Source organism: Notamacropus eugenii, chromosome 7 (genome assembly GCF_028372415.1).
Source record: "Notamacropus eugenii isolate mMacEug1 chromosome 7, mMacEug1.pri_v2, whole genome shotgun sequence".
NCBI classification, from domain to species: domain Eukaryota; kingdom Metazoa; phylum Chordata; class Mammalia; order Diprotodontia; family Macropodidae; genus Notamacropus; species Notamacropus eugenii.
This window is the reverse complement of record NC_092878.1, coordinates 25475521-25497435: the sequence shown is the minus strand read 5'-3', so window position 1 is coordinate 25497435 and position 21915 is coordinate 25475521. Positions and strand designations below refer to the sequence as shown.

Genomic DNA, 21915 nt, shown 5'->3' with positions numbered 1-21915 from the left:
GGACTATTTACCGGTATTTCTTCCTGACTCCACTCTGAAGCTCTATTTTTGGACTGCTTTTGTCTCATTTTGGTCGAGGGTTGTCGCCAACACCTCCGAGTCTGAGACTCAACGAATTATGCTAGCTCCCTTGCTAGCTCTCCTGCTGGCTCCTTTGGTCGAGGGTTGTCGCCAACACCTCCGAGTCTGAGACTCAACGAATTATGCTAGCTCCCTTGCTAGCTTCTCTTGCCAGCTCTCAGGTGAGGGTCGCCCATCACCAGCAGTCACCCAGCAAACGTTTTGGGGGGGGCCCTTCACCCTGGGGTCCCGCAGTCCAGTAATTTGGTTGGGAGTCGTCACCTTCTCCCCGAGTCTATCTAAGACTCAACGAATTGACCCCCAGGCCCCCCCCGCGCTTACCGCTGGGTCGTATACACGTACAAGTTGCCTGACTGCAAACTTTAACACCAACCGGTTGGCATTTTTACACACTTCACAGCTTCGGAGTCTTTGGAGTCCCTATCTCTATTCTTTTCTGTCTTCACTGAGTTCCTCTGCTTCAGGTCGTTACCTTGCAGAGAGGGAGGCCCAGCAGCCCTTTTCAAGGACGATGGGGAAATCTCCCCATGGGCGCCCAAGTCCTTGAACTGAGCTGTCAGCTGTCTCTCAGAAAGGTCACAGATCCCGGACGAGCCCCCAAACTGTGTGGGATGGCTCAGGTCCCTACATAAATCAATTACTCAGAGGCCTCTCAAAGTGATGACAGAAAAGTGATTTATTCGATTCTCGAGAAGCGGGGCTCACCTGTAGGAGTAGGAAAGCCGAAGACAAAGAACAGGACAGTGATTTATATAGACCCTAACGCAAGTCCCTCCTCCCCCCACTGACCATTATCCTCATTAGCTGAGAATATGGTCTTACATTCTAGACACGAAATCTAACCAATCCCTTTTGAAATGAAGACATCGAGGAATTATGTAAGTTTTGTCCAATCATTGAGACCCTAATACGCTACACAGTTTTATATCCTTATATGGAACTATTCTATTCTAAAAATATTGTAACCTTGAGCCTTTAGGCCTTACCTCACCCCTGGGAGAAAAATTACAATCTGAGGAGTCTTCACTAAGTCTATCCCACTCAACACCAACTCGAATGGCCCTATTTTGAGTATTGGAAAAATTAGGAGTGTCAAAAGGCTCTTTCCACCCAAGCATGTGCCATGCCTGCTGAAGTCCAGCTTCTTCTTTCCTGGCATTCTGATCTTTTCATTCCTAAATGCTGAGGCTCTAAAAACAACTGTTGGGAACTCTTTCTTCAAGGACTGGACCCATTTATTCAAGCTTTCCTTTGGCACCAGATCTGTTTTATTCAAGACAAGCAACAGTTTTTTATTCCCTCCAGTCTTTGTAATGACTTGTTCCACCTGGGGACATCTACATCCTAAGGGATCTCTGGCATCCAAAACTTCCAGCAGAATATCTGAGGCCTCAATCACCTTTTGAAGTTCTCTACAAAATGACTTTTTTGAAACTTGCTTGACTGTTCTGCCTGACAGCTTTGCCTTTTTTCCCACAAATTGCGCTTCCCGGGGCTGGGTCTCCGCAGAGGGAACGTCCCTGTCCTCCCTTTTCTGCTTCTGCCTCTGCTCCTTCAGCTTGCTGAGCTTCTGCTTCTCCTTCAGTTCTTCCAGCTGCTGCTTCCGTCACGCAGCCTCTCGGAGCAGGGCCGGGGTCCTTCCTGGGCCTTCGGGCACCCCCTCTCTGAGCCGCCTTCCGCGCTTTGCGGTGATGCTCCCGCACCTTTCTCTGGATCTTAAACTGCTTACGGCATGTCATGCGCTTACTCGCTCTTCTTAATTTAGGCCGCTTCATGGCGCTGAGGAGGAAGCCGCTCCGCGTCCGGCCGGCTCGCACGCCATGTGCAGACTCTCCTTTTCTCTTTCATTTATTTATCCCATACCTTGTTTCCAAACACATTTTTTCTTTTGTCTGTATTCACCAGCCCTGTGCATATAAGAGATACATGAGAAATGATACCAAATGTGTCATGATGAGCCTTGTTTTCATGGAATATATAGTGAGCGTTTCAATTAATTTTTGTAGTTATTTCTTACAGAGGCCTTTAAATTGGATTAGAGTTATCCCCATTTCATGGATGGGGAAAATATGACCAGCCTTGTAAATATTTAAGGGAGAGAATAATTTATCTCATATCTTTGGAAATAACATATACACTAACATTAGGGAAAATGAGGAGATTTGTGATTTCATTGGTATGTGGGGAACTCCCAGGTGAGGAGAATGCTTTTACTAATGCAGGTGGGTACCTTCTCTTTGACTTGGTGCTCAGGGAATTAAGACCTTTAATGGACCTGCCAGAGTTTATTCGTGTTGACTGACCAAAGTCCATGAGTCCTCTGCTTTAGGGCCCATCGCTACCCTCCTCATCCCAGCTTTTTCCCTTTTGAAAACACTAAGAATAATGTCTTTACATCAATTTTTACTAGAGCCAATCATCTACCATGTTTGGAACAGAGACCATACTCTGATTGCCTTTAACCCTTATAATCATGAAGTCCACATTTATAAGAAGAATGGGAACCACTGGGTGAAAGCCCATGAACTGAAGGAACACAGTGGACACATCACAGGTACTGACTGGGCTCCCAAGAGTGATCATATTGTAACTTGTGGTGCAGACTGTAATGCTTATGTCTGGAGTCAGAAGGATGGCATTTGGAAAACAACCCTGGTGATCCTGAGGATTAACCGTGTAGTCGCCTCGTGAAATGGTCTTCCCTGGAGAATAAATTTGCCATAGGTAGTGGAGCTCAACTGATTTCCGTGTGCTACTTTGAGTCTGAAAGTGACTGATGGGTGGGTGACTAGACACATAAAAAAACCAATTAGTTCTACTGTCCTTAGTTTGGACTGGCACCCCAACAATATTTTGCTGGCTGCTGGATCTTGTGACTTCAAATGAAGAATTTTTTTTCTGCCTGCATTAAAGAAGTTGATGAAAAGCCAGCCGGTAGTCCATGGAGTAACTAGATGCCTTTTGGTTAACTGATGTCAGAGTTTGGTGGTACTGGAAGTAGTGGTTAGGTCCATGGAGTTAGTTTCTCTGCCAGTGGGAACCGCCTTGTTTGGGTCAGCCATGACAGTAGTGTATCAGTTGCTGATGCCTCCAAAAACATGATGGTTTCACAATTGAAAACAGAGTTTCTTCCACTCCTGAGTGTGTCATTTGTCTCTGAGAATAGTGTGGTATATGCTGGTCATGACATGCTGCTAAATAATAATTTTTAGTTATGATGATCATGGCTCCTTGACCTTCATCTCCAAATTAAACATTCCAAATCAGAGCATCCAGTGCAACATCTGTGCCATGGAACGTTTCTGTAACATGGACAAGAGAGCTACAACTGAGGATCACAGCGCTGCTCTAGACATGTTACACCAAAACAATATCACCCAAGTGTCTATTTATGAAGTGGACAAGCAAGACTCCCACAGATTTTGCACCACTGGCATCAATGAAACAATGACAGTTTGGGATTTCAAGACTTTAGAATCTTTGATCCAGGGGCTGTAAATCATGAGAAGCTGTATTTCCATTCTCTAGCATGACAGACACTTGGCAGAATGCTGCTCCAGCATTTGCATGAAGATGGGAAAGACTGTACCATAAGTCAAAACTGAGAAAATATCCCTTGTCGATGTTTTGTTTTTTTGAACATAATTTGTGAATGTGTTAGTTTAAAAAAATCAGCAGTGATGCCTTTTTGATTGGCTATTTCATTCCATTCTTGACTTGGTCAGGTATGGACAACCTGCTTTTTAAGTAGTTTGTCATGGGAAGTTGTCACACTAAATTAAAGAGGGATTTTATGTAAATTGTCTGCTAGAAAAATAAAAAAAAATACAGGAAGAAAAGACCTTTAGTGATTTGCTCAGAGTTGCATAATCTATATTTGTCAGAGGCAGGACTTGTACCCAGGTCCTTCTGGTTTTGAGGTCAACTTTCTCCATCAAGTACACTGTAACAATGAAGAACATCTCAACATATGAAGAATACATTCAAAGAAGAATATCAGATTGGTGTTAACAATTAGTTAGCTGGTCTACCAGCTTGTAAGTTAAGTTCTTCTCCTTTTTAAGGATTTAGATTTAGATTTAGAAAGTAACCATATGAAATTTAAATTTTAGGCAAGGTTTATTCCGTAGATGATAATAATCAGTCCTGATATTTCTGTACTTTCAAGTTTGCAAAGTGTTTTTCTGTATGTTATATCATTTCATTTTCATTTGTGAGGTAAATGTTATTATAGTTCCCATTTTATTTTCTTCCGCATTTTTTTGGGTCTCTTTTAGCAGGGAGCTGATCTGTTGTTCAAACTTTGCTTGCAAGTCTTTTATTGCTCTTCCCAGTTTTTCCTCCACCTTTCTATCATGATTTTGAAAATTGTTTGGGTCCTTTAAGACCTTTTCCCAGAACCGATCCCATTGAGTGGGCTGGGATGTAGAAGCACTGACTTCTGTGTCTTCCCCTGATGGTGAGCACTGCTCTTCCTCATCAGAAGGGAGGGGAGGAGAAACCTGCTCACCAAGAAAGTAACCCTCAATAGTCTTGGTTTTTTTCCCTTTTCTGGGCATTTTCCCAGCCAGTGACTTGAGCTCTGAATATTCTCCTCACACCCACCTCGCCTCCGGATCCTCCCAGCCTGCGCTTGGGGTCTGAGAGTCAAATGCTGCTTCCCAGCCTCAGTGCTTTGGGCAGGGGCAGGGCTGCTATTCAGTGTGAGATTAAGTTCAGGTGCTCGGGTCGAGGCAGGGCCGTCTCACGGGCTCAGTTCCCTCAGGGGGTTTATGCAGAGACCTTCAACAATGGATCCAGGCTCCTGCCTGCTTGGGGAGCCCCGGTCTGCTCCCGCCTCTGCTGTTGCCTCCCGAGGGGGCCTGAGTTATGGGGGCACCCCACTCCCCTCTCGACCCGCCAGAGAGACCCTCTCACCGACCCCTGTCACCTGTGGGTGGAGGGACCCGCGTGGCCGCTGGAGATTCCGTCCCTGAAGCCCGCTCGGATCTTTTCCTTTTGGTGCCGTGGCCGCGGCAGGGTTGTACTCAGCTCCCAGTCCTGGCGCCCAGTCCGCGGCGCGAAGGACCTTTTGCGAGAGGTTTGCAGGTCTCTCCGGAACAGAAATCTCCCTCGCTCCAATGTTCTTTGGCCTCTGGGTGCAGAATTTGCTGTGAGTTACTTCTTTGTAGATGTTCTATGGGTTATGGGTTCGGAGCTATGTGTATGTGCGTCTTTCTACTCCACCATCCTAGTTCCCATTTTATAGATGAGGAAACCAAGGGTCAGAGAGAGTAAATGACTTGCCTGTGGTCATACAGTTAGTATATGTCAGAGGTGAGATTCAAATCCAGGTCTTTGGTGATTCCTTCAACTGCGTCATGCAGCCTAATTCCCAGAATGAGGAGACAACCATGTACAAGAAAAACAAAATTAATACTGGTAACTTGGAAAATGTGTGCAGGGCAGCTTACATCTATTATCTTTTCATTTTCATAATAGTTCTGTGGGATAGGCAGTATAAATGTGATTCCCATTTTATAGTTGAGGAAACTGAGCATTAGCATTAAATGACTTAACATGATTTTCTAGCTAGTAAGTGTCAGAGGTAGAATTTAAATAAAGGTCGACACTGACTCTAAGTCCAGTACTCTAAAAGTGCTGGCAAACATCACAGTTTGACAATCTGGCATTCTGGCTTTCTCTTCCTACTCTGTGATAGAATCATTTGTTTCTGCCTAACCAGTAAATTAGTAAAAAGGTCTAAGGAGTTATAGTAAGAGAAACATGTGAGCCAGATGACTGACAAAACAAACAGAACTGACCCCTTTTGCATGAGCATAAATATGTTAAATATAGCCCTTCTCCCATGGCCTCTCCCTGGGTTGCGTCCCCTGGGAGGTGTTCAGGGTCAGAGTTGAATGACCGTCTTTGGCACCTATCTTTCAATTGAGGATTACATGCCCCAGGGGTCAGACTGGACTTTCTACTTAGGGAGTGGGTGTGAGTACTTCCTTACGTAGTCTTACCCTCTTCAAGACTGTTCTGTGTAAGAACTTTCTAGGAGTGGAGACTCAGGATTTGTGGCATTTGTGTTACCCACATTGTTATGGAGTCAATATAGACTGCTTGTCCTAAACACTGGCCTAAAGTAAAACCAATATTCACAGATGATTTACTGCAGGTGGATTCTTAGAGTCGTTGTTCTTGGTAGAAATAGTAGATTCAGCTAAAAGGGAAAGTAGCCAATGAAAATGATACCAGTACCTCTTTCCAAGCTCTGGGGATACAAAAAGAGGCAGTTCTTGTCTTCAAGGCTCTTACAGTCTATTAAAGGAGACAAAATGCAAACAGATAAATACAAAAGCAAACTTCATACAGGATAAATAGGAGATAATTAACAGAAGGAAAGCATTGCTTCCTGTAGAAGGTGGGATTTTAGTTGAGACTAAAGGAAGCCAGGGAGGTCAGTAGTGAGAGGAGACAGGGAGAGTATTCCAGGCATGGGTGACAGCCAGAAAAAACAATCTGGACCCCAAAGATGGAATGTCTGTTTTGTGGAACAGCTGCAATGCCATTGTCACTGGGTCAAAGAGTATGTGTCAGGAGTAAGGTATAATAAGACTGGAAAGGTAGGATTATAAAGGGTTGTAAAAGGGTTTCACATGCCAAATAGAGCATTTTGTAAGTGACACTTGAAGCAATAGGGAGTTTATTGAGTAGGGGGAGGTGTCTGTGTGTGTGTGTGTGTGTGTGAGTGTGTGTGTGTGTGTGTGTGTGTGAGAGAGAGAGAGAGAGAGAGAGAGAGAGAGAGAGAGAGAGAGAGAGAGAGAGAGAGAGAGAGACATGACTGGACCTGTGCTTTAGGAAAAATCACTTTAGTGGCTGAATGGAGAATGGGCTGAGGAATGGAATGAGGAGAGACTTGAGGCAAGGCCAGGCTATTTCAATAATCCAGGTGTGAGATTATGACAACCATAGTAATGTATAAAAAAACATGTTAATACATTGTTATCCCTTTATGAAATGTGAAAAGACTCTGAATTAGAAAAGGACCCTTAACTGACTAGGCTGCCACCAAAGTCAAACTTGAGAGTTTGTCATCTTGAGTGATTTTAAGACATCGTTGAGATGTATCCATCAGGAAGTAGAAACACATTCTCCATGGAGACAGACAGAGAGAGAAGCAGTGCTCACGGCAAGAAGAAGCAAAAGAACTAGCTGTGGTAGGCAGTGGCTGAACTGCGAAGAAGAGGGAACTCAGACTAAATGGGGATACCACATTGAATTCAGTGAGTACACACAGGGAACCAGGCCTTGTGGTCCTCATGGCAGAGTTTCCTTTGTTATGCATGTTCCTGACTTTTGTACTTTCTCTTCTCTCAGGTGCTATGTAGATTTGTGGTGTTGAGAATGTTTTGTAACTGTTGTTCTCAGGTTAAGTGACTTGCCCAAATCTTATGGGCAGCAAATAGCAGAGCTGAGATTGAACACAGGTCCTGACTTTGTTGGGAGAGGGCCTTTAGGGCCTCCATGGGATCAAATCCTTTGTTTTGTTTTTGTTTTTTTTTTCAAATAATCAGCAGAAATAATCATGATGGGATGTTATATTCACTACTTACTAGTCAATTGTGTAACTATAAAGATACAGTGATGTGCAGAATATAGCTTGCAAAAGTATGCCGGTAGTGTGTCATGGTGGATGTGGACTGGATTAGGAGTCAGAAGACCTGGATTCAGATCGCGTCTCTGCCACTTCTGGCTGTATGACCTTGGGCAAGTTATGAAACCTCTTTGGATCTCAGTTTCATTTTCTGTAACATAAAGGGAATGGACTGAATAGTTTCTTTCAGCTCTGATTCCGTGACCCTTGTGCATGTAGGCTCTTTTCGTAGATATCTAGAGATGGGCAAGCAGACACATAGGCCAGTAGTTATTGATTTATCAAGGACTGATCCTATTCAATAATAAGGTTTAAGAAGTGACAGTTCTATGCTCACTCTGGCAATTATGCATTCCATACCATGCCAGAGGGTGCTGGGGAAGACACTAAACTCTGTGGTTTTTAGAGACTTGGCAACTTCTGTCACCTGCCTCTGCCCCTCTTGTGGATGGCAGTGCCCATTTTGTTATTCTAGAGGGTGGGGCATATTTTTATGCATTTATTCATTTAGACTTTATGGTTTATTTCAACCACTCCTCACTGGGAGGAAACTGCTCTCCTATGTTTGGACGGTTTCAGTGAATATAACTGAAGTTATATTAACATAGTTTTAATTATGTTGTTCTTTATACCCCTAAATAAATTTGAAAGGAATAAAATATATACAAATAACTCTTGTTCTGCATGTCCGTAGTTTCTTCTAGACCCAGGCAACCAGTAATGAGGCTGTAGGCCATTCCTCAAACCCTGGAATTGCAGGAACACATTTCCCATGCTTAGACTCATACCTCCTTATTAACTCTTCTTCCTGGGAGCTAATAAGCATCTCAAGTGCTGTTCCCCTCATGATCTTAGTAAGATTCAGTATCCAGTCAGTTGTGGGAACTTCAGACATGGGACAATTATTCTTCCTCTTGCTGATTTCTTTCCCTCATTGCTTTGTTACTGCCTTGGACCTCTGATCTTACCCCTTCCAGCTTCTCTGCATGGTTGCCTTATTGGTTTGGTCATGTAGGGCCTTGATTGCTTCTTGAACCTCGTTCATTGCTAGTGGAGCGGACTCATGGTGAGCCCTGGAATACACTTCTCTCACACTGCCATTTTTCCAGCCCCACTTTGAATGATCAGAGCCTCTGGATCCTGTGTCTCCTCTGCCCTGGCTCTTTGAATCTTTCCACACCATTCTTTGTCAGCTGGAAGCCTGGTTGTTCTTTCTTCCTCACCTCTCCTCTCTTCCTCCTATTGCTTTTCAGCCCTTGGGGCATCCTTGCTCTATAGTTCCTGGCAAATAGGAGGAAATGAATGAAAAGCTAGTAAGAAGGTGCTGCAATGATCTTTTTTTTTTTTAACAATGATTTTACCAAGTCCATGATTTTTTTCCAAGCATTTGGAATGCTTCCTTTTATCGGGTATCTTGTGACCCTGTAAACTCCATGAGAAAAAGGATCATTTCTTTCATTATATTTATATCCCTAGCACTTGATAGGTACTTAGTCATTATAATAATAATCTAAACTTTTATTGGAAAAAATAAACGTACTTTAAATTCCTGCCTTGAGCAGTCTTCCTTACATGGCATGAAATAAGACTATCCTAAGACTTGCTTATATGGAATGAGATGGGCTAATGAGTCCAACAAAGATTTGAGTGATTGACTTCTTTCTCTTTGTGTAATTGGTCTGATCCTGCTGTTTTCCTCCTTTTTTTAAATGGAGTTTCTGTTTCTCTGGGACCATGATGTTAGAATCCAAATGTTGTCATTCTACTCTCATTGCTAGAGGGAGGTGTTTGTTATAGAAATATCAATAGATCTTTTCCATTTTTGTTTTTACAATTTACAATTTTCATCCTTTAATGCCCTCAGGTTGATTTTGCTTAGTTGTCTTACTCACAAATGTTGAGTAACTTTTTCTTATTTTCTATTGTTTCTCATTAGTTTATGAGGTAATTTAGCTTAGTTTCCCCACCATCTTCCTCCGTAAGAATTTGCAAACAAATTTAATCATTAATAGTTTAAAACTGAACTAAGACTTTTTATTTTCTGAACCGGTACTGCCTTTGTTTGCCATATCTCTCTTTTTCTTAAGAAGATCAGATGTTTACTGGCTGAGAGTTTCTGGACCCTTCTGGTTTCTTTTTTTTTGATGATTGATTTACATCAGTTAACTTCATTATGAAGTGGTAATAGTTTGTGTTGATGTCTAGTTTTTTATCCATGTTGATCTAGTTTTCATCTTTTTCACAAACTGAATATAAATCAGCTGAAAAAGTTTAAGTTACTTAACACAGGTAGATTTAAACCACACGAACACAAGTTGCTATGTGTTTGGGCCTACCAATGAAATGCTTGTATTCAGTAGATAAGTAGGTCATGTTTCAGGTGAGGAAGAGAAGTCTGGGTTCAGGATGAAATAGGTGGGAAATTGGAAATTTACAGATTTTTAGGGGTAGGAGACAGCTGGGATAATAGGGAGGAATATTGGTTGGTAATTTTGCAGCTTTGGGTATCTGGAGCTCCTCTGCTCCTTTCTTGCTGTCTGCACCTGCTTCTGTAATCACAGGATTATAGCCTTGGCATCTCCCAGTCCTTAATTTTGGTTTGGAATGAAGGGAATTGAGAGTGATGGGAGGTTCTTTCTCAAAATAAGCAAACCCCCTCATCTTATCCTAGGTTTTTGACCCTGGTTATCTTGGCTTAGCTGTGGAACTAGCTCAGTTTTCTAAACAAGAAGAAGATAAAATAATAAGAAAACAGTTCAAGGTTGTCTTTTCATGTTTGGAATATTTTAGAACATTTTACCACTGCTTGATTTTAAGGTAACTAAATTCTTAAATATGATAATAAGCATGTAGGCAGAGATTGTCTGATTCATGCTTGTAACATATCATTCTTGAAATGGAGACTTAGGATTTTGAGATCTGATTAATTTTTATAGCTTCAAAAACCACAAATGTGATAAGATACTGGTGTCTAAGTTCAACATTTATAGTTGAGATGAAATATTTAAAACAAAATAAAAGCAAAATCCAAGTCAACATTACTTTGTTGTCACATACCAAGTTTATATGTTTATATGTGGAATAAAACGGTTGGATGGAAAACAGCTGCATTTTTCAGTCTCTCGCTGGATGTGGAATCATAAGATCCAATAGCATTGTTATTGAAAGGAGACAATTGATGCCTCTTTGACGTGAATAAAGAAGCATCTTTTGAACCATTGTTCAGTTTCCTCATGGCACTTCCTTTATTTTCTAACTAAAACCAGCCTGATACATTTAATTATTCAAACCAGAAACTGGAAAGCTAATATGGCAAGTTTTCTCTGAAGGCCTTTATGGATGCTATTTATTTTGGGCCAGGGACCCTCTTTTTGAATATACTCAAAAGTAGAGCCATTTGGATTTCACCCATGTGTGTCTTCTGTTAATTTGTTGGCCCCACTCTGATCTTTACTGTTGAGCTAACAGTAAATTGCTTTACATTTTTTCTTGTCTTTCTGCATCTTTGTGCAAATGATTAGCCTTCATTTCATGACACTTAATAAAGAATGTTTTGGAAGGAATTTAGTATATTTTTTTCCAATAAACTTTTAAATGATGAGTAGACATTCCTTCTATTTTCTCTAAGCACAAAGCATTTAAAACAGATGTATTTTCTTTTCATTCTATCTTTTTTCTCTTTGTATGTTAACTCTTATTAATTCATAATAGGAACAGAGAACTCTAGAGTAAAGATAACCTTTGGAAAGTGTTTATATATTTATATCTGAACATGAATATCAATCGACCAACGAACTATCAAGCATTTATTAAGTGTTTACTAAGTACCAGGCATGGTGCTAAGTGCAAAAATGGAACAGTTCCTGATTTCAAATGGTTTTTATTCTAATGGGAGAAAAAACATGTCCATATACAAATATATGCATAATGATATACAGGTGACTAGATATATAGCATGCTATGGATGGAATGCTGGATCTGAAGTCCTGAGTTAAAATCTAGCCTCAAACACTTACTGGTTGTGTGAGCTGGGCAAGTCACTTAGGCTCTGTATACTTCCATTTTCTCAACTATAAAATGATTTGACTTTATCTTGTATATACCTAGGTGTTTATGTGTTGTTACTCTAGTACAACGTGTATACTCTTTGAAGGCATTTAGCAAACTCTTAATAACTGCAAAGCAGGAATAAATAACAACACCTACCTCCAGGGGTTGTTGTGAGGATCAAATGAGATAACATTTGTTGCTTGGTAGTTGTCCTTCATTCTCAAGAAGACCAAAAAAAATCACTGTGTTAGAGTCAAGTTATAGTGTGTCCGACTGTGAGTGATCAGACCAACATGATCTTGGAATGCTCTATCATAGGTTGGGCACAAGTTGCCCATGTGAACCTTAGGGATAGATTCTCTAAATTTGTGCATCTCAAGTTACTTCAATTCTACTTTTCTCATAGAACATAGCAGCTTCTTTGATGAGGGCTCTCCATGCAGGATGGTCAGGTGCTGGTATTATCTCCTCTCTTGAGCAATCAATTCCAAAGTTCTCCAGAGAGATCTTGAGATTGTCTTTGTAATAACTTCTTCTGACTACCATGTGAGCACTTGCCTTGTGTGAGTTCTCTATAAAATAGTCTCTTAGGCAAGTGGATATTTGGCAGTTGAACATTTTAGCCAACCCATCAGACTTGTGCTCTCTGCAGTAGAGTTTGAATGCTTGGCAGTTCAGTTCCAGAAAGAACCTCAGTGTCTGGTACCTTATCCTGCTAGGTGATCTTCAGAATCCTCCTAAGACAGTTCAAATGGAAGCGATTCAGTTTCTTGGCATGGCACTGGTAGACTGTCCATATTTCACAGGCATCCAACAATGAGGTCAGCACAACGGCTCCGTAGACCTTCAGTTTGGTAGTCAGTCTAATACCTCTTCTCTCCCACACTTTCCTTCGGAGCCTCCCGAACCCTGATCTAGCTTTGACAATCTGTGCATCAACCTCATTGTCAATGTGTGCATCCCTAGAAAGTATACTGCCAAAGTAAATGAACTTCTCCACATTATTCAAAACTTCTCCATTTGCTTTAATCTATGGTAATACCTACCTTTTCTGCACTGTTCTTGTCTGTATCTGCTTAGAAATCATAGAATCACAGATTTAGAGCTAGAAGGGACCCTCAGAGATCATCTAGTTCAACCTCCTTCTATTGTATAAATGAGAAAACTGAGGATCAGAGAGATTAAATGACTCTCCCCAGGTCGTGAAGGAAGTAAGTGGCAAGGATGGGATTCAGACTCAGGTTCTGACTCCAAAGCCAGCATTCTTTCTGTTGTTCCATGCTGACCCTTACTCTCCATAGACTCCACCCAGAACTCTGGAGGCCTAAATCTAAGTCTTTTCAAATTTTGTTGGTGCCAACAGAGCACCAGTACAACACACGGCCTGTCCATCTGTTGTTCTCTCTTGCTCTTACTACATGATCAGCTCTCCTCCCTCTCCAATCCTATATATTCTGGCTAACTTTTGTTTTACTTCTTGTATACAAATCATTATCGATCATACGCTTTAGCCTTTTTATATTCCCACTATGTATCTCTCCATTGCCATTCAGATCATCTCTAATTGTGATCTGGAGATGGTTTTTTCATGATTTGTAACCAAATAGAATCACCAGAAAAGTTGGTAACAAACTTTAAATCAGAATTTGCTGAGGATAAGACCTATTGCATCTTTTTGAACTTTGGATGACTAAAAGATGATTCTGTGTGTATTTATTTAAACACTGATATTTACAGTTGGGGAAGAACCTTAGCAGATTCATGAATTAGTTATCTATTTGTACGTCTATTTTAAATTTGTTAGTTGAAAACTCTAAACCTGGATTTATAGGTATCTGTGTATGAAAATATTTCCTAAGTTTCTATCCTTGTTTAGAAATATTAGAAAACTGAAATTCAAACACTATCATTTACTGACAGGTAACGAACATCAGTTTAAATAAACAGTGGACATTAGTGTTTGTCAGCACTGAGTTGACATTAGACATATTAACAGGATCCTATTTATATTTTAGCCAACAGATACACAAACACACCTTCAGAAACACAGACGTGCATAGACACACACATACATATAAACACACCCAGCCATGCACATACATATACAGATACCCTTTGAACATAGTGATGACACTTCCGAAGCTGATCATGGAGCTATAACCAAAAGACCAGTATTGGAACAGTATTCAGAAAAGGACCACCCTAAAAAGAAAACAACACAAATTCATTCTACTCACTCAGAAAAAATATTCTAAAAATCTAGTGTATTATATGGGCTAGTAAAGTTGGAATTAATAGTTCATAAGCACTTATGCTCTTTAGCTCTTACAATAATACACTTGTAAATATTTCTATGACAAAAAGCACTTGAGTTTATTGAGTGATGGATGCTATTTTTGCAATCAAGTAACAGTATTTGTTGAGTGCTTCCTATGTGCAACTTTAGAGGATACAAGGAAGTACAAAACATGGTTCTGACTGTCAAGCATTTTACAGTCTAGTTGGAGAGGTTGTGTTGTATGTTGTTGCACTGTTTTGGAAATATTTGGTAAATTTGTATTAATTTGGCTGTAATGGCATTTAAAACAAACAAAAAGTTGTGAAAATGGCCTTGGAACATTATCTTTAGTTACTTGAAGAGTTCCAGTTTTTTAAAAAAATACAGTTTGTTAATATTAATTTTTATTAATTTAGAGAAGACAATGTCTCTGAGAAAACAGATTTTCTTTTGGGATTTTTTTTTGTGATTGTTATGAGCGATTCTTGTCTCCTCTTGTTAGTTTCACATTCTTCTTTTGGTCTAAAACTTAGACTGAAATCGAGCCTTGACGATCATAGTATGATCTATTTTCCTGAAGGGGGAGTAACATCATGCTTTTTAGTTTGGCTCTCTTGGTATGTTCATGAGTTTTTAAACTCTGCTAAGTGCAATAAATTATATGGCTTGAGAAGCAGAAAAAAATTAAACATCAATATGATTTAAATTGCATTTGAAGATAGCAGTAGATTTTACAAGGCAATATGTAATCAGTCAACCAATAAATCTTTATTAAACTTCGGCTCTGTGTCTGGCCCTGTGCCAGGTCCATTCAGAGATGGAAATGAAATCATCGTTGACCTCAAGGAGCTCACATTGTGCCTATGTAACGCATACATAAAAGTACTGTACAATTTTTTTTTGATTGGTCTTGTTGTTTTATCTTGTATATACTGAGGTTTTTATGTGTTATTTGCCCTAGTAGAAGGTTAGTTCTCTGGGGGGCAGACACTATGTCTTTACCTTCCTTTGTATCTGTAGCCCCTGACACAGTCTAAGTAAATGCTTGCTGCCTGACATCACTCATTGATATAGGGAATCTCTGTGAGGAAACTCCTGCTAATAATGCGTATTGGCACTGGCTCTGGGACTTCTATTTTGGGAGAATTGTCTGGGACACCAAAAAGTTATGTGGTATTTTCACTTAAGTTATATCAGTATGTGTCAGAGGTAAATATTTTAAAATTTATCTGTCTTTTTGTTTGTTTATTATTGATTTATTTACTATCAGAGGTAGATCTTGAACACAGGTCTTTCTGACTCTGGATGGCTCTTGAGCTGCTATATCATGCTTCTGCTTTAAAGATAAATACCAGGTAATTTTGTGTGGGAGGTGGGATGGGAAGGCATCAACAGCTGGGGTTGTCAGGGAAAACTTCATGTAGAAAGTGATACTTCACTAGGCATGGTGTAACACCTGATCCTGTACATCACATGAGCTCAGGAGTTCTGAGCTGTGCTTGAGTATACTAAATTTACTATAGTGTAGTGCATATACTGTATTTAATATAGTATACTATATATACTAATATGCTAAACCCTGTACTAATATGATGAGTCTTTCAGGAATGGGAGGGCCACCAGGCTGTCTATGGAGGAGATAACTGGCCCTGTGAGAAATAAAGCAGGTCAAAGCTTCTGTATCATTTGGAGTAGTATTGGGCTCTTGAGAGAATGCTGTCCTGCCAGCCTGGGATAATGTAGGGAGACATAAAAAAGGGTGTGTGTGTTTGTGTGTGTGTGTAGACTCTTGAGCTGACCTTTAAAGAAAACTAGGGGTAATTGAATTGTGAATGAATTACGTAGACATTACAATAGAATGTATAGGAGGGAGAGATCACTTCAGCTTGGGGGTGGTCAGAGAAGGCTTCGTGGAGGAGATAGGATTTTAATAAAATATGAAAAGTATTTAACAAAGTATGAAAAATATTGGGATAGTCAGAGAAGAAGGCACATACATAGCATGTGAAATGCTATGCTATGAAATATGGAAGCAAGAAAACATATAGGGGACAGGGAAGATAAGCCAGTTTGATTAGAACTCAGTCTGTTCATTGAAATAGTGTGAAAATAAAGCTGAACAAATTGGGGAAGGGTTTGAATGCCAGGCTCGGGAGTTTGGACATTACTTTTTAGGTGTTGGAGAACCACAGGATATTTTTAAGCAAGGAATAACATGTAAAAAGTAAAATCCATTCTTATGTAGCAAAAACAGGCCAAAGGCCAGACTTGGCCCTTGGATGATAGTTTGTCAGCATCTGTTTAATGATAATAACTAACATTTACTTAGCACTTACTATATAAGTAAGTGTATTGAGTCACGTACAGCTCTTTGACCCTATTTGGTGCCATTTTCTTCTCTTAACTTATTTCACAAGTGAGGAAAGTGAGATAAACCAGGGGACATGATTTGCCTAGTATCAACCTATCTAGTAAGTGACAGAGGCCACATCTGAACTCAGGAAGGTGAGTCTTCCCTGCTTCAGGCTTGGCACTCTATCCACTGTGCCACCTGGCTGCCTACGTGTTAGGCACTTTACTATTCTTATCTCACTTGTTCCTTAAATCTGCACTGGGAGGTAGGTGTTATCATCCCCGTTTTATAGATGAGGAAACCAAGGCAAACTCTGTTCACAGTACCACCTAGCTGCCTCTTCTAGTGCATAGTTCAATGTTAGATACACTGGAGCTGAAGGGATAGTATCACATTCAAATGGAGCTTGTAAAAGGGGACAGAACTTAAAGTAGACTTCTGCATAGATCCATGACATCATCTGAGAGGCTCATGGATGACATCATGAAAATACAGAAGAGCTCTTTGAGAGAGAGTTTCTAGAGAGAAGAGCAGAGGGCCAGAAACTGAGCCAGGGGGAGCGGCTTATAATCTAGTTGGGGAAACAATATTGAAACATAAGAAAAGTTAAATAGCAAACAATTCAGTGTGATTCAAGAAATGTCATAAGGCAGGATAGTGCTTATTTACAGAGATAAGAGTAATACTAATAGGTGACATTTAGATAGTAAACACTCTGCATACATTGTCTCATTTGCTTCTGGGAGACAGCTTCTCTTATCATTCCTATTTTACAGATTAGAAACTGAAACTCAGAGAAGTTACATGAATTTCCCATCATCCCACAGCTAGTAAGTGTGAGTGAATAGGATTCAGGCTCAGGTAACTCTTGGCTTCAAGTCCCCTGCCCTTCCCCTATACCAGGCTTCCTCTCATGGATGGTCAGCCAAGCAGGTGCTTGTTAAAGGAGGAAGAAGGCATGGCAAGAGAATCAGATCATTTATATGATTAAAAAATGTTTCCCCCAAAATCCATGTTTTATTTTTTAAAAAGTTTTCCTTGAATAACTTCCACTGGACTTACTGAAAACATGCACCAAACCAACTACCATTTTGAAGCAAATCTAAACACAGAAGCTTCCAGACTCTGTTTGCAAGAGAGCTGTATTAGAGTAACCTTAGTATGCACAGAAATAGATTCCTATATTTGGGAAGACTCATCAGAATGGGTTGAAGGATGACTGTGCAAGGCTAGTTCAGAGATTAAAAAGATATGGGATATTGTGTTGTCAGACATAACATCTCTTGCTTAGAAGTCTACTGGTAATGCCATCTTCTACCCTCAGATGGCCATGTGTGGATTCCTGCCAAGATATGGAAGGCAGAATTTGGACTTTTATATTTCTCATCACAGGCTGGACAAGAAGCATGTGGTTACATTCAGGAGAAGGAATGCTATGTTAATAGTACTGAAATAATAGTAATAACACCATGTGGTTGGAGTTTTTACATATGCTTTTTATTTTCATCTCAGCAAAGGAAAACTGGTTGAAGCAATTTATTCCTCAAGATGTGTGGTATAACTGTGCATTCTTTTTACCAAAAGAAAAAAAGGAAAAAGAAAAACAAAGTTGGTTCTTTCCAAGTATTGTAAAGCCTACTATAACGTTGAGTCATGTTCCCTAGTTTGTTGACAACATTTTTCATTGTAGGGGCAATAGATTCTAGCCTTTCTAAGCAGTATTTAGAATATTGGAATTAAACTATCACTCTGTTTTTAAAAGACTTAACAACTGGACTTAATAAATTCTGCTCAATTTAACACTCATAGGATGAAGATAATTTATTTATCTGTCATATAGTCATTTTAGCTGGATCCAGAATCCTAGTCCATGATTGAATTTTTAAAATTTTGATTCAAGAATGGTTTTCATCAAATTTATTTTTATCAGAGGCATTTCTTTTTTCTAATTCCAACTAGTTTAATTAAATATTTATGTGAATGTCTGCTTTGATTTATTATTTTTTTCAACATTGACTCAGTTGAATACAATTTGGTAAAATAAAACAAAACAAAATACGCTTGTGCATGAGATCCCAGGGCAAGGAGACGTTATTGTTGAATTTAATCATTCCTTTTTACCAGGCGCATACTGACTGCAACAATGAATTTTGTCCCTCATCTTGCTTCCACATCTCTCTGAAATTGGGGGAACCTAATGTATTATTTGATCTATAACTTGGAGTTTTTTTATTGGATCTGGGAATTTTTGTAGCAAGGAGCCCACTGTGTATCAGAAAATCCTCAGGACTACTGGCCGAGGCAATGGATTTGAACGTGTAGTTAGTCAGTGTGAGTTATGAGCATAGAAATCCTATTTGCCTTTGTTTACCAACCTGGTTCTATTTGCTTGGATGCTTCTCTCTCCCCTCCCCCCCCACTCTACTTTAGGAATGATTGGCAAACTGGAAATATCCAAATGTCCAAAGGAGGGCAGCCAAGATCTTGCGTAATAAAGACTAGTAGAAGGACCTGGTGGTGTTTAGCCTGGAAGACTTAGTGAAGACAAGATAGCTGCCTTTAAACATGTAAAAGGCTGTCCTGTGGAAGACAAGTTGGTTTTTTTTCTTCTTGGTCCCAGAGGGAAGAGCTAGAAACAATGGGTGGAAGTTATAGAAGCACAATTGGGCTTCCTACCAATTAGTGTTATCTGTGGCCATAGACTGGACAACAATAGGTCCCTGTCCAGGCTCCACTTAAGGGCTGTTTTCTGGACCCTCATCAATAGTAACTGTTGCTCTTTCCCTCTCCCCTTGATTTAGTTATTTTTTTTTTTTTTGCTCATTAAAAGGGCCATTCCCTGACTACTTCTTAAAGAGGCCTATTCCCTGAATGGGTGTTACCTCCCTCTAAGTGAGTCCCTGAATAGGCCTTAGCCTATTAGCCAAAAAGGCCAGGGTTTCCCATTGCATCCTGGGCTGTCCCCAGTCACCCTGATGAATATCTGGTCACTGGATCCAGATGGCTCAGGAGGAGAAAGTGAGGCTGGTGACCTGCACAGCCCTCCCTCACTCAAAACAAAGTCAAGTACAAGTCGTCATCATTTCTCTGATGTCATAGCCTTCTTTGAAAATGAAGGATGAACACAACAACCACCTCGTAGTAGACTGAGCTTCCATGAGAGGCATTGTCTTCTTCCTCAACAGAGTTCCTTTAGCAAAGAGTGGATGACCACTCATTGGTGATGTCATAGATCTATGTCTTGTGTGAGTATGGGTTGGATTAGGTGGACCCTGAGGTTCCTTCTGACTGAGATTTGATGTTTCTATGAAAAAACCTAGGGAGGTGAGCCAGAGGGGCATACTTCATTACACTGAGGGAAAAAGAAAGGAAAAAAGTTCATAAATTCATTGACGGGAGTCAAATCCTGCCAGTGTGGTCTCTGGCAAGTTACATAACATCTCTAGGGCCTCCTTTCCTCATCTGTAAAATGAGGAGTGTTGGATGTGATGACCTCTAAGATTCCTTCTACCTCTGAAACTGATCCTGTGTGATCTCCTGAGTCTTCTTAGCTCCCAATTATTTTTAGAGAATGTTTTTGGTACCTACATTTGACAGTTTTGAAGTTTTATGTGTCTTTTTCTTCTTTACCTTAGGTCTCAGTTAAGATTTCTTTTACTTTCTTAGCCGTATTCCAGAGAGCTCCAAACAATAGAATGAACCTGCCAAAAACTATTTTCCACCTCCACTTGTAATGGTATCATGCATCAATAATTTATATGATGCCAATGAATAGCCATAGCTTTTAGAACTACTGTGTGGGTCAGCCATGTTTTATAATTATTTTCTTGAGCAGTTTTGGCTTTACTCAAGTTTACAGAACATATTTAATTGGTATATCTGATATCTTGTGAATCTGTAATCTTCAGTGGCCTCGGTTGACTGTCTCAGTCAACATTGAAAAATATTATTTTAAGGAGATGCCAGTAATTTAGAATATCTTTATTTAAATTTAGCTATCAAGACAACTGAAATTTATCAGCAACACTAATGATATTTTCACCATTAATACGACTGAGAAAATGGCAAGGAATTACTATTCTGTGTCTGATTCTGACCCCTCAGGAAGGTCGTAGTCTTTTTTCTGAGAGGTGATTGTATAATTATCTTTATTGCATATATGTGACCAGTCCAAATCAATATAGGCTTTAAAGATGACTAGCCTACAGCTTGGTAGTAATAACAATGGTCATATCCCAAACAAATGCCTGATCAGTGTGGTTTGATTTGTCTCACTTGTCCTTTCCAGATGGCACATTAAGTAAGCCCAGGCAAGAGGTGGTTGGTTTGGGATTAAAATTCAGCTCTGCCCTCTTTCAGTTCTCCTATTTGTCGACCTACTCTTCTTCAGTTTGCCTTACTGGTCCATCATCCATAGCATGCCTGATAAATATAGTCCCTGTCCTGGACCCTTCTTCTCTTGTTACACTTTCCTTTTTAGTGATATCACCTGTACCTTTGGGCTTAATTATCTTCTCTATGTTGATGACTCCCAAATCTATATATCTAATCCTAGTATCAAATCTACATATCCAATCCTAGTATCTCTCCTGAGTTCCATTCCTGCATCTTCAACTACCTACTGGACGTTACCAAATGGATGTGCCATAGATGTCTCAAATTCAGCATGTCCAAAGACAATGTTTTCCCTCATAAACCTATCCATCTTTGTTGTTGTTTTTGTTGAGTCATTTTCAGTTGTGCCTGACTCTTTGTGACTTCATTTGGGGTTTTCTTGGCAAAGATACTGGAGCAGTTTGCCATTTCCTTCTCCAGCTCATTTCACAGATGAGGAAACTGAGGCAAACAGGGTTAAGTGATTTGACCAGGGTCACACCGCTAGTAAGTGTCTGAGGCCAGATCAAACTCAGGTCTTCTGACTCCAGGCCTGGCACTCTATCCTTTGCATCACCTAGCTACCCTGTTTAGGACTTTAGAACTATTTAGAAGGGATCTCAATAACTATGGTGGTCTTAGTCCCATTGGGGTTGCTGACTCACTGAGGTAGGGACAGCTTGATCCATTTTATTAACAGTTATATGCATCCCTGTTAATAAACTGCTATCTTTCCTAGAAAGCCTGCCTCAGCTTCCTTTGACCCATTTGTACTTCCATATTTTGGGGAGTTTTATGTGGGATTTTGGGGTGAAAGGCCAAGTCCTCCAGATCCCTTAGCAGAACCCTTCCTTCTTTGGGCCTGGGGGATATTTTCTACCCAATGGGAGGGTTTTCTGCTAGGGAACTGTAGCTGTGAAGTGACTTTTTCCCTGAAACTCAACATCTTCTCCAGGCAAAGAGGTAAGAATCCCATTTAAAATAATTTTGTGTTAAAAGTTAGAGCTTTGTGTATATATCTGGAGACAATTGGCAATATATGCCTGGGTACATTCCCTGTGGATCATCCTGTGAAGGAAATTTAGATTGGGAAGATAATCTATTATCTCCATTAAGGAATTTTATAATTTGGGTTTT

At 40.1% G+C, this 21915-nt stretch overlaps 1 protein-coding gene and 3 pseudogenes across 12 annotated transcripts in view; 3 read left to right on the top strand and 1 right to left on the bottom strand.

Moving 5' to 3' along the window:
* The window catches only part of LOC140515025 (guanine nucleotide-binding protein-like 3), a 9731-nt pseudogene extending 7838 nt beyond the window's left edge, over positions 1 to 1893 (bottom strand).
* The window catches only part of FSIP1 (fibrous sheath interacting protein 1), a 267648-nt gene that overhangs the window by 63069 nt on the left and 182664 nt on the right, over positions 1 to 21915 (top strand). The gene's annotated exons all lie outside the window — the stretch shown is intronic.
* Positions 1890 to 21915, top strand: LOC140515024 (actin-related protein 2/3 complex subunit 1A pseudogene; annotated as a pseudogene).
* Positions 5442 to 21915, top strand: part of LOC140513880 (creatine kinase B-type pseudogene) — a 34013-nt pseudogene continuing 17539 nt past the window's right edge.